The 12774-nt window shown below is 36.0% G+C and overlaps 1 protein-coding gene across 5 annotated transcripts in view; it reads left to right on the top strand.

Annotated features, from left to right (window-relative positions):
- Positions 1 to 486: 486 nt before the first annotated feature.
- Positions 487 to 12774, top strand: part of PLSCR4 (phospholipid scramblase 4) — a 67171-nt gene continuing 54883 nt past the window's right edge. For 3 of the 5 annotated variants that reach the window (XM_050778156.1, XM_050778157.1, XM_050778155.1), the window contains exon 1: positions 537 to 710. The gene's annotated coding sequence lies outside the window, so the exon portion shown is untranslated. Of the gene's footprint in view, positions 711 to 12774 lie in introns of all 5 variants that reach the window. The other 2 variants (XM_050778163.1, XM_050778154.1) reach the window with 1 other exon arrangement.

The raw sequence follows: 12774 nt of genomic DNA, 5'->3' as shown, positions 1-12774 counted from the left end.
AATGTCAGAAAACATGGGCAACCTGCTCCCTTTCCCCTTTCTTGGCGTCTCTCCCACCTTCCCTCCAAGATCAAATTGGCCTCCCCCAATTCTGTGGAAAAGAAAACAGAATTCCTGGGCCCCATGCCCAAGTGTTTCCAGCCAGCACGGCATTGCCAAGGCTAAATCACCAAGCCGAGGACCTGGGGATGGGCGCAAATGCAAATCAAAAAGGCTCTTGAGAAAGAGGGGTTTCTTCATTTTCTTTCTAGGCGCAGTAATCTATGAACACAGCTCCTTTTCCCAGGCCCTGCAACCTGCCCCTCTGATAGGAAGTGACGCTGGGCTGGCTTTTATCTTTTCTTTCACCTCTTATTAGAGTAGTGACAACTTGTTTTCTTCATTTCTTCCTCCCTCTCGGCTTTTAGGTTTCAGCGGACTTCACGGTGCCCCACCCCCTCCAGGAAGACGCCCCCGCGGGCTGGCAGCTCTCCCAGCGCGGGGCGGGGTCCCAGACGGGGCGGCCGCGCGCGGGGAAGGAGGGTCCAGGCGAGCCGGACCCGCCCCCGGACCCCGCGTCTTCCCCTCCCCTCCGCGCGTTTACTTTGTTTATAACTTGAAAAATCCTCTTCCGTCTCCCTTCCCTGCCTCCTCTCCTTTCCCTTTCCTCTGCCAATACAACTAGACCCGCGTGTGGCGTCGCCGGTGCCCAGCATTCTGCGGGGCAGGCGGTGAGTGGGGCTGGACATGCGGGCGCAGAGCAGGACTGGGTGGCGCGGGCGCCCGGGCTGCGGGGCCGAGGTTGTGGTGAGGGGAGGCCCGAGGCCGCGGTGCCTGCGGGCAGGCGCGGGGTCGCGCGGCGTCCTGCGCTGGCGGTTCCCAGACACTGCGCTCGCGTCGCATCCTCAGGTGGTTGCAGAAGTTTCGTGGTGTCGGGCGTGCGTCTGCGGTGGAGACGCAGCAGGTTTGGGAGCGAGCAGTTTCCTGCCCAGGGATGGGGGTCCTGGCAGCACTTCACGGGGGCGGCCCTTTCGTTTCGGTCTGCGTGACAGGTCTCGCTTGATCGGGTTTCTCTTGGGTCTCTAACTGGCGTTTCTACGGCTTGGCTCTCACGAACTCAGGCCAGGCCACTCGCAGGTAAAAACGCTTTATGGTAACTTCTCTACATGCTCGGCGAGTGGAGGCGGTGACAGGAGAGAATCCGTCTCTCATATTGTCAATTCGGGCAAACTGGGGCGATTTGGAGCTGTGGTTGATTTGTTTTTAGAAATAAAACGTTCATATTTAAAGACTTAGAATTTTATTTTGTGGCCTTATTTATCTTCCCTTAGGATCTGCAATTTAGTTTTTAATTTTATATTGCATTTAAAATGGAGCCACCAAAATAAGTACATGAAGATACAATGCACCAAACTTGATACTACTTAAACGGGAGTAGATTTCCTAATTTAATTGCATTCTCCTGTAATAGTAATACAAGACAACCTCCATCTGTCTATCTGCCCTCATGGTTAGCTGTGAAATACTAGCGGCATTTCCATTAAATGTAAAAAAGACAAGAATGCTAATCATTACACTCTGTGACATGGTTGTGAATTCTATAGGCGAGTGACAACAGGTAGGGGACATATAATCACTTTATGCATGATGTGAGTGGATACCTTAATGTCCATAGGAAACACTGAAATTTGATGGGAAGCATAAGTGAATTTATCAGTTTCCAATTGCATCATACTTAATTTATAGAAATCAATTGATGTTTATACATAAACTAGATAATACAGTAAAACAAAGTAAAATTCAGTTTGGCATGAAATAACACAGAATTGAGAAATTATTTTTAAGAAGATATAAAAAGATATGCATGAGAATCCAATAAAGTACATAACATTCTTCTGGGTACAGATATCATTTCTCTAAAACAACGTATAAGTAGAATCCTAACTGAATATTTTTGTTACTGTTTTTAACTATACTGTTTAGCTCATGTGAAAGAACAAACATATATTAATGTTATGTATATTACAAATAATAATATACAAAATATATAATTATTGTATATATTATATATAATTTTAACGTTTAATATTATACATATTCACATATATATAGTGGAGACTTTTTCATATAATAAAAGGTGTTATAAAACTGTGGTGATTAAAAGTCAGTGCAATAGAACTACTACCAGATGTGTAAATGAAACTGAAGAGACATGGAAGAATAAAAGGAAAGCTGGGATTTGATAAGCTTACATTTTAAATCAGTGAGAGGGAAGAAGAAATAACATTTAATTGAATGTGCTTGGACAAACAGGAATTTATTTGGGAAACCTAATAATAAAACTGGAACTTTTCCTCACTGTTAACAGACAAATGTAGTCCAGATGGCTTACTAATTTAAATCTAAATATATGCAATCTAAAAAGGAAAAAAGAAAGCCCAAATAGGTATTTGTGCACACTGGATGCTGGAAAAGCATTTCTAAGCATAATACAAAAACCTAGACCCATTTAGGGACGTGATTTTTGTTAACATTTCCATCCCCCCAAAAAGATACAAACTGGGGACGTTGTTAATAGAAAAAAAAGATAATTTTGCTAATATACCTAGAAAATTTATTAATGACCTTCAAAATCAATGACCCAGTTAAGGATAAAATGAGTCAACTCAAACAAAAGAAATAATAAGCAAATAATAAGCAGAGTGAATACTGTTAGCCACACTGATTATCCAAAACATATATAAAGTAAGACATCAATTTTTGCATTAATTTTACAAATTTTGAAAGTCTGATAACTTTAGGTGTTGTTGAAAATGCAATGAGGAAAATATAATTTTACAAACTTTTAGTGGAAATGTGAATTGGTGAAACTGTTTTTATGGTTAAAGCTGTTCAAATTTACAAATGTTCATTTACTTACTGGAATTTTTCCATCAAAACATGCGCCCAAGTGTACAAATAAAAATGTCTGTCAAAGATGTTTAAAGTAGGATTGTTTACAATGTAGAAAACATGGATACAACTCTGTAGCCATTTATTGGGAATTGGTTACATAATGTATGGTATCTTCAAAGGTAGAATAATATACAGTTTAAAACATTGTAGCTCTAAATGTTCTAACTTGGAATATGTCCAAAACATAAGTTAAAGTTAAAACACAAAATGAAACAAAGAACAAGTTAAAACACTGTGTGTGTGTGTGTGTGTGTGTGTGTGTCTGTGTGTGTGTGTGTGTAGTAAACATTTTTGTAAATAATTTGGAATATACGTTGAATTGTATTATGAGTAGGGATGTTGTATTACACACTTCTATAATGTATGCATGTGTATAAGAAAAAATTGATAGTGCTTGGTAATTTATACAGAATATTGCCTTCTTGAATATATTAATTGTCGTTTACTACAGAAGAAATATATTTCACAAAACCTTTCATATTGTCTCATTTTTTTTTTCTTTTATAAGTGTCCTCTTTCGGCTGCTTCCTTTAAAGTCCCCTTCCTTTTTCTCCTTGCCTAATATTGATGTTTATGATGTTTATTGCAAGCACAGCAGTGAAGAATTTTGCCTGAGAGATTTCACAACCGGTTAACTTTCATAAACAAAAAATACAAGAATGTTGATACTCATATGTTCACCAGCATTGTACTAAAATTCATTTTTATGGTGCTCATCCTTCAGTGTGAAAGAGATAGATATGCTAATCCTTAAGAAGGAAAACATCTAAAATTGGACTACAAAAAATTTTGTTTTTAATTGCATGACAAGGCTGGGTGGCGGTGGCTCATGCCTATCATCACAGTACTTTGAGAGGCAGGAGTGGGCAGATTGCTTTAGCCCAGGAGTTTGAGAGCAGCCTGGGAAACATGGCGAAACCCCACCTCTAAAAAAATTTAAAAATTAGCCAGGCATGGTGGCACCCACCTGTACTCCCAGCTGCTCAGGAGGCTGAGGCAGGACAGTTGATTGAGCCTGAGAGGTCAAGGCTGCAGTGAGCCATTATCATGCCACTGCGCTGCAGCATGGGCAACGGAAAGAGACCTGGTCTCAAAAATAAAATTGTGTGACAAAAATGCAGTGAAGACAAATGGTACGTTTTGAAAGGATAATTTTAATATAAAATTTTAATACCTTTCATATAAAGAAGACAGAAATAAAAAGCTAACAGAAATGAACAAATGACAAACAGGCAGTTCACAGAAATAGAGTTGCAAATTGCTTTCAAACAAATAATAAAAGTGGCTCAGCCTCCTCATTATAAGATATATGGAAAATAAAACCAATTTTTTTTTTTAACATATCAGATTGACAACTACAAAAATGTTGATAAAATACTGTGTTAGGAATGTAACTTTTTGTCTGGGGTCTAAATTGATTCAAATTCTTTAGAGTGCAATTGGATAGTATCTTTAAAAATGTACAAAACTTTGATCCATCAATTCTCCTTTCAATAATTTAATGCACAGATGCACAGGAAGAAAATATTTTTTTCAGCATTTTTGATAATAGCCTAAATTTGGAAACGATTTAAGTTTTTGTCATTAAGCAGCCAGGTAAATGCATTGTGTTGCAGCCATTAAAAAGAATAAGGTTATATGGACTGAAATGTAATTAATATCAACACATTTTAATAAATGAAAAGAAAAAGACACAGAAAAGTATATAGATGATTGCCATTTGTATAAAAACTATGTATATTATTTTATTTATGCTTAGAAAATCTCTTGGAAGACAAAAATTCTAATGTCTGTGGTTGCCTTTTGAAATGGGAAATGGGAATTGGAGTAGGTGGGGTTCTTTTGTATAAATGTATTGTGTAAATTTATGCACTGTTGGCTCCTTGAATTATATTTGTGTTTGTTTGCACGTAACATCTATTTTTTTTTAAGTCTGTTTTCGTAAATGTAAAGTTTCTTATCGAAATGACTTAACTGTATGCAACATGACATCTTGTTTTACTATAATTTTAAATACTAAAAGACTAGCTGTAAAGTGACACAATGAGGCGTTATTGGTAATCATAGTTGGCATGGTAATGTTTTCTTAATGTCTTGTATAAATAACATGAGAATATTGTTCGGATATTTTTGTACTCTAAATAACAAAAACATTTCCCTCTTGAAAGCTGAAAAGGAGACACCTGATATTCTCTTTAAACAATTTGAACCAAATTAATATGTTTAATAAAGGTTACGTATGGACTGTGGCTATCAATTTGCTTTCATTTAATCTCATCTTTTATTTTATATTAAAGCCAAATAGCTAACCTCCAAGATCCTTCACATTTGCTAAAGAGAATGAAATATTCTATCATACATGTTTTCTTTTGAAGGAGTCATGATGTTAATAAAATAATAAATATATTGATATAGGTTATAAAAACAACACTATAAAATCTTAGGTTTTGCCCTTTTAATTTGTTGAAAATTAATCATTCCCTAAGTTTCTTCTAGAATTGATTTTATGCAAAGATACAATTAAATACATATGTGTTAACATGTAATTATAATGAAGATACTGTGTATTTATGGGACATTCTTGCTGCAGCATATTTTATCAACATGGACCTAGGTTTATCTTTTGTGCAAGCCTGCAATTAGTTTCTCTAATTCCAGCCCATGTGACAGCAACTTATTAAGTTTACAAGATGTCTACAGAAATGACTGAATCCTTCAGTCATTGGACTTTAATCCACTGATGTTGAGCCCACTGAACTATCCAGTTCCCTGTAGCCAAGAAACCCATAAAAGTAATCAACACAGTCCACCATAGCAGCTGAGAAATTTGGCTTAAAGTCTATAAAGAGGATCGTACTTGGAAGGGTGTGCGTAAAATTTTATCTTTGATGAACATGCGTGTCTTTTAGTTACAGATTCACTACAAGAGAGTACATTGTCAGGTTTTTACAATTATTTTAAAAACTCAGTTTATATAATCTATTATACGTCTATTGTAGAAAATTTAAAGAGGAAATGTTTATATCTTAGCATATTTTCTCCAGGTTTTCCATACTTTTAAAAACATTGATATCATTATAATTATCCAGATTATATGTGTAACATTTGAATGTAAACATTTAATGATTTTTACAAAACTGTTTGTTACTAATATTTTTAAAGGAACATGATTTTATCATAATGTTTCACTATAATGTGTTTACTTAACAATGGTGCTTGATATTTATGTAGTTTACAATTACTACTATTTTCATTGTGCATTCCTTCTGTGAAAATGAGAACGCATCACTTAAAAATGTTATATGGCATATTTTGAATTTATTTTGAATTTGGTATAGAGGAAATTTACTTGGGTTTACAAATGAGATTTGAGAAAAAAATAGATATGTCTTATGTTGGTAAGTTGAACATTTGATTGAATGTATTATGATTCCTACAGCAGATAGGTTTTTATCTGAATGGGGTAAAATTTCATAGATCTGTAACTGGAGGTGTGTGTGTTGGGGCCAGGAGGGGAGGGGATATATTAAAATCACCTGGGAAATGGCTTCCATTTTCTTCCTTACCCACAGAAGCAATGATCTTTTAAAGCTTTATCATGAGACTGCAACAATTCAGTAACATCTTCATGCTTCACTTCTAATTCTTAGTTCTCTTGCTATTTCTCTCACATCTGCAGGTACTTCATCCAGTGAAGTCTTGAACCACGCAAAATCATCCAGGAGGGTTGGAATCAACTTCTTCCAAGCTCCTGTTAATATTTATATTTTGACTTCCTCCCATGAATAACAAAAGTTCTTAATGGTATCTAAAATGGTGAATCCTTCTTAGAAAGTTTTCAATTTACGTTGCCTAGATTCATCAGAGGAATCTAGGCCTAGCTTTTGGCCTGTCTTTGCTTTCAACATGCCTTCCTCATTAAGCTTAATCTTTTCCAGCTTTTTGACTTGAAGTGAGAGATGCACGAACTTTCTTTTCACTTGAGTACTTAGAGGCATTTGTAGGCTTGTTAACTGGCCTAATTTCAATATTGTTGTGTCTCAGGGAATAGGGAGGTCCTAGTATAGGGAGAGAGATGGGAGAATAGTTGTTCTGTGGAGCAGTCACAACAACATTTAAGTTCACCATCTTATATAGGCATGGTTCATGGGGTCCCAAAAAAATTACAATAGTAAGATCAAATAACACTGATCATAGATCACCATAACAGATTAATTGTAATGAAAGAGTCTGAAATATTGTGAGAATTACCAAAATGTGACAAAGAGACAAACTGATAACATGCTGTTCTACAAAATGGTACTGATAGACTCCTCGATACAAGGATGCCAAAAACCCTCAATTTGTTTAAAAAAATGGAATATCTGTGAATCACAGTATAGCAAAGCACAATAAAACAAGGCATGCATGTACATAATGAGCTATCTTGAGGATGGGATCCAAGTAAACATGAAATTTGTGTCCCATTATGTTTTAAACACATAGCCTGAAGATAATTTTATACAATATTTTTGATAATGTTGGGTATGAAACGTTTATGTACATTGAACCATTGGAAAGCAAAGGTATCAGTATCTCAATCACCCGTGTGGACAATCTGTGGTTATGTGACATCGCCATCATTCCTGACTCTAAATTCATTATGCTACTGATAAGTAATCATTTTCTTATATTACTCACAAATAAGTGCTTAACAGTAAAAAATAGGATGTATCATTAATACAGTGAAAAGACAATGTGTTCAGGGTAACTAAGCAGCGCAGTAGTATCTCCAGAATGCCTGTATCAGAAAGCTGCCAATAAGCAATGGCAGGCTTTCATTCTTTACCTACAATGCTGTATTTTGATTACAAGGTTATTGTTCACTGTATTTTATTATTTTAAGTGAGAAGAAGTATCAGAAGTAGCCAAGTGACCAGCAAGTGTTTCCTCTACAAATGAGAAAGCATTCTGATGGATGACTTTTCAAAATGTTTCCTCTGGAGTCATCTCATCAACTCATTAACAATGGTTTTGTCTTAGAAGTCTCTGTTGATTTTATAAACTGACACAATTTCTTATTCTGTGATGAATGAATGCTCTTCTAGTCCTTCAATAAACCCATCACATGTTTTCACCATGTCATCTATAGGCACTTTGCAGTGTTGACAGTGTCCTCATCATCTTTCACTTGTGACATCATGTTGGTGCTCAAAGTTTTAGAGTTTTGAGCATTTCAGATTTTGGACTTTTGGATTAGGGATGCTTAGTCTATATAGCATTTTATGTGCCAGAATTCTGCATGAATATTTTAATCTTATATAAGTTAGAGATTGTTCATTTCTTTGTTTTCAAGAATAAATGACAGACATAACAGTTTTTGTTTTGCTTTCTTTTTTTTTTTTTTTTTTTTTTTTTCTTCAACAGTTTTAGAGCATAGTCAGGATCATGATGACAAGAAAGAGATGTATACAGTTGGCAGAGCATATAGTTAGCAGGAGCTTGAGAAGAGGGGTTTCAGTCAACTGAAAGATTCCCATGGAAGAAGCAGGATGAGATACAAATAACAGAGAGAACAAATTCTTACACATTTTTTTGAATTTGAAGAATTCATACAATTTTCATTTTTCAGAAAATGGTCCAAGTGTCAATTAGGAACTTTTCAGGTTTGATTTGAAACCCCCATCACAGAATTTGCTTTTCCTTTCTGAGAGACTGATGGGTTATTGTTTTGGGATTAAAGTCTTTGGGGGCTTCCTCTAGTGGAGAAAGAGTTCACACAAAAGGGAGTGGATCCATTAGATGGCTGGTATAAAAGTGGACAATGTCTTTTCCGGTTGCATGACTGTTTACCATAAAGGCAGACATTTTGAGGCATAGGGTTCTTTATTTTGGGATCCATTGGTTTGGATTTAAAATATGTATGAAGAGCTACTCTTGGGCCCTGTAGCCATTACAACTGTAAAGACATAAACCTGTTTGCCTTTGTAAGGAATTTTCCCACTGTAGCCATTCTAAGTTACTTTGGTAAGGTTCTCCCATTCGTCTCGAAAAGCACAGGTTCTGGGTCTCTAGTTTTTATATGTGAAGTTGCCTACAATTGCAGATGGTGAAGTTCTAGCAACCTTTGACCAGATAAATCCATGATTCCATGTCTTTTATTAACCTTTCCTACCTATTGAACGGCGTTTATTTTGTGTCTGACCCAGTAAAATACCTGAGGCCTCCCTACTGGGCCCAGTCCTGTTTTTGTCATGACTTTGAAACCAGTGTAGATCAAAAATGCTCAAACTCAGCTCAATTCAGAAGTTCATGAAGCTCAGATTTAAAAAATCCTCACCCATGACCCCAGTTGCTGAGAAAGAGCAGTGAGCACATGGGGCATGGTGGGTACCATACCTTGGTCACTCGGTGCTCCTGGGATCACTGGAAGTTTGCTTCAAGATCTGACTTCTCATGTGAAACTCTTAAAACATTAGACAAATTCAGCAGAGTTTATCTGAGCAAAAAACGATTCATGAATCAGGCAGCACTGATAACCAGAAGCGTTTCAGAGAGCTCCACCCAGCAACGTGGGCAGGAAGTATTCATAAACAGAGGAAAGAAGTGACATATATAAATCAGTTGATTGGATCCAGCCTAGTATTTGCTTTATTTGGTCATAGTGTGATGAGTCATTTGCCTTCAACGGACATGGTCTGATCAGTTGACAGCCCGTGATTGGCTGAAGCTCTGCTACCGTCATTGGCTGAGACTCAGCTACTTGTTACAAGAATACGCTCTCAAATCAGGTTGCGGTCTGCTACTTGCAGAGGCAGCTATAGTCCCAATTTAATTTATCAGGTTATGATTTAGATTATGTAGAAATGTGTTGTTTTATTTTTATGAGGTTAGAGAATTTCCTGTTATCTTGCAGTTAGTAATTCCTAGCTCATTACGTTATGGTCAGAGAACAAGCGGTATGATTTTAATTTTTTTGTAATATTTTAAGATTTGTTTTATGAGCCAGAATGTGGTCTGTCTAGGTGAATGTTCTGTATGTTGAAAAGAATGCTTATTCGAATGCTGTTGGGTGGGGTGTCCTAGAAATGCCAGTGTTGGTTGATGATGCTGCCTAGTTGTGCCAGTATAATTGCTGATTTTCCCTCTGCTTGTTCTTACAGATTTCTAAGAATGGAGTGTAAAAGTCCTCAACTATACTGTGGATTTGTCTTTATTTGTTTAAATTTTGCCAGTTTTAGCTTCATGTATTTTGAAGCTCCATTGTTAGGATCAGTCACACTTAGGATTGCTGTTTCTTGTTAAGAAACTGTCTCTTACTTTTAAGTGATAGCCCTTCTTATCTCTGGTAATTTTCTTTGCTCTGAAATCTACTTGTGAGATATTAATATAACCACTCCAGCTTTCTTTTTCTCTGTAATGACTTTATTGAGATATAATTCACATACCATAAAATTCACCCATTCGAAGTATACTGTTCATTGATTTTTAGTGTATTCAGAGTTGTGAAGCTCTCATCACAGTCTAATGTTAGAATATTTTCATAATTCCAAAAAGAAACCCATGCTCAATAGCAGTCATTTCCCATCTTCTTGAAACCACAAATCTACTTTCTACCTTTATGAACTTGCCTATTCTGGATAGTTCACATAAGTAGAATCATGCACTATATGGTTTTTTTGGTGACTGACTTCTTTCTAGTAGTGTCATGTTTTCAAGGTTCATCCAGGATATAGCATGTATCAATACTAAATTACTTTGTACAGCTGAGCCATATTTCATTGTAGGGATATTTAAAAATTGATCAGTTCACCAGTTGATGGATATTTGAGCTGTTTCTACTTGTTAGCTATTATGTAATGCTGTATAATTGTGTAATGCTGTTGTGAACATATGTTTGTGAAGGCATTTATTTTCATTTCTCTTAGGTATATACCTAGAAATGAAATTACTAGAGGATATGGTTAACTGTATTAACCATAATGAAACTCCATGTTTAACCTTTTGAGGAACTTCCAGACTGATTTTCAAAGCAGCTGTAACATTTTGCATTCCTTAGCAACATGTGAAGGTTTCAATATCTACATATATTTCCTAAACCTTGTTGTTATGTTTTTTATTATAGCCATCCTACTAGGTGTAAAAAGTATCTAATTGTAGTTTTGTTGTTATTTTTTAAGAGAGAGGATCTTGATCTGTCACCCAGGCTAGTGTGCAGTGACACAGTCATAGCTCAATGCAGCCTTGAACTCTTGGTCTCAAGAGATCCTCCCACCTCAGCCTCTCCTGTAGTTGGGACTACATGCCACCACGCCCAGCTAATGTTTAATTTTTTGTAGAGACAGGGTCTCATGATGTTACCCAGAGTTTCTAACTCCTGACCTTAAGGAATCCTCCTACCTTTTCCTCCCAAAGTGTTGAGATTACAGGCATGAGCCATTGTGCCCAGCCTTAATGCATTAATTAGTTTTGATCCACATTTTTTTAATGATTAGTGATTTGAGAATATTTTTATGTGCTTATTGGCTTTAATATATCTTCTTTGAAGAAATATGCAAATTCCTTGGCCATTTTTCAATTGATTTGTCTTTATTTTTGAGTTGGAGTATTCTTTATTCTAGACAAAAGTCTCTCAGATAAATGGTTTGAAATTATTTTATCTCATTCTGTGGGTTGTGTTTTCATTTTCTTGCTAATGTCCTTTGAACTACAAACCTTTTAAATTTTTATGAGTCCAATTTATTTATTTTTGTTGCTTTTACTGTTGGTGTCATATCAATGAAACCATTGCCTAACTCAATGTCATGAAGATTTATTCCTGTGTTTTCTTGTAACATTTATTAGCTTTATCTTTTGCATCTAAGTTTTCTTTTTCCTTTTTTTTTTTTTTTTTTTTTGAGATAGAGTTTTACTCTTGTTGTCCAGGCTGGATTGCAATGGTGCAATCTTGGCTCACAGCAACCTCTGCTTCCTGGGTTCATGTGATTCTCCTGCCTCTGCCTCCCAAGTAGCTGGCATTTCAGGCATGCACCACCACACCCAGCAATTTTTGTATTTTTAGTAGAAATGGGGTTTCTCCATGTTGGTCAGGCTGGTCTTGAACTCCCAACTTCAGGTGATCTGCCTGCCTCGGCCTCCCAAAGTGCTGGGATTACAGGTGTGATCCACCTGGCCTGCATTTAAGTTTATAATATACTTTGATTAATTATTTGTATTGGGTATTATAGGGGTCCAAGTTTGTTTTGTTTTAGTTCTTGGGTTGTTTTTGTTTTTTTTTGTATGTAGATGTACAGTTGTTTCAGCACTATTTGTTGAAAAGACTGTTCCTTGCCATCTTGGTATCCTTGCCAAAATTAATTACCTATAAATGCAAAGATTTATTTCTGGATTCTCATTTCTGTTCCATTGGCCTTTATGTCTATTCTTTGGACCAATACCATATTGTTTTGATTGCTGTAGATTTGTAGTAAGTTTTGAAATCAGGAAGTCTGAGTTTTCCATATTTCATTTGCTTCCAAGATTGTTTTGGCCTTTATAGGTCCCTTTTATTTCTATATGAACTCTGTGTTTTAGCTTATTAGTTTCTGGAAAAAGATAACTTGTATTTTGATAGTGATTTTGTTTCATCTCTAGGTAAATTTGGGGAGTATTGCTATCTTAACAATATTAAGATGAACTTGGGATATCTTTCTTATTATTTAGATCTTCTTTAATTCTTTCAACATTTCATGGTTTTAAGTGCACAAGTCTTGTAGTTTTTAATTAAATTTGTTTCTAGTTGTTTTATTCTTTTTGATACTATTATAAGTGTAATTGATTTCCTGCATTGTTCATTGCCAGGGTATAGAAATACAATTGATC

The sequence above is a fragment of the Macaca thibetana genome, chromosome 2 (genome assembly GCF_024542745.1).
Source record: "Macaca thibetana thibetana isolate TM-01 chromosome 2, ASM2454274v1, whole genome shotgun sequence".
NCBI classification, from domain to species: Eukaryota; Metazoa; Chordata; class Mammalia; order Primates; family Cercopithecidae; genus Macaca; species Macaca thibetana.
The sequence above is the reverse complement of the archived record's forward strand: the minus strand, read 5'-3'. Positions and strand labels throughout refer to the sequence as shown.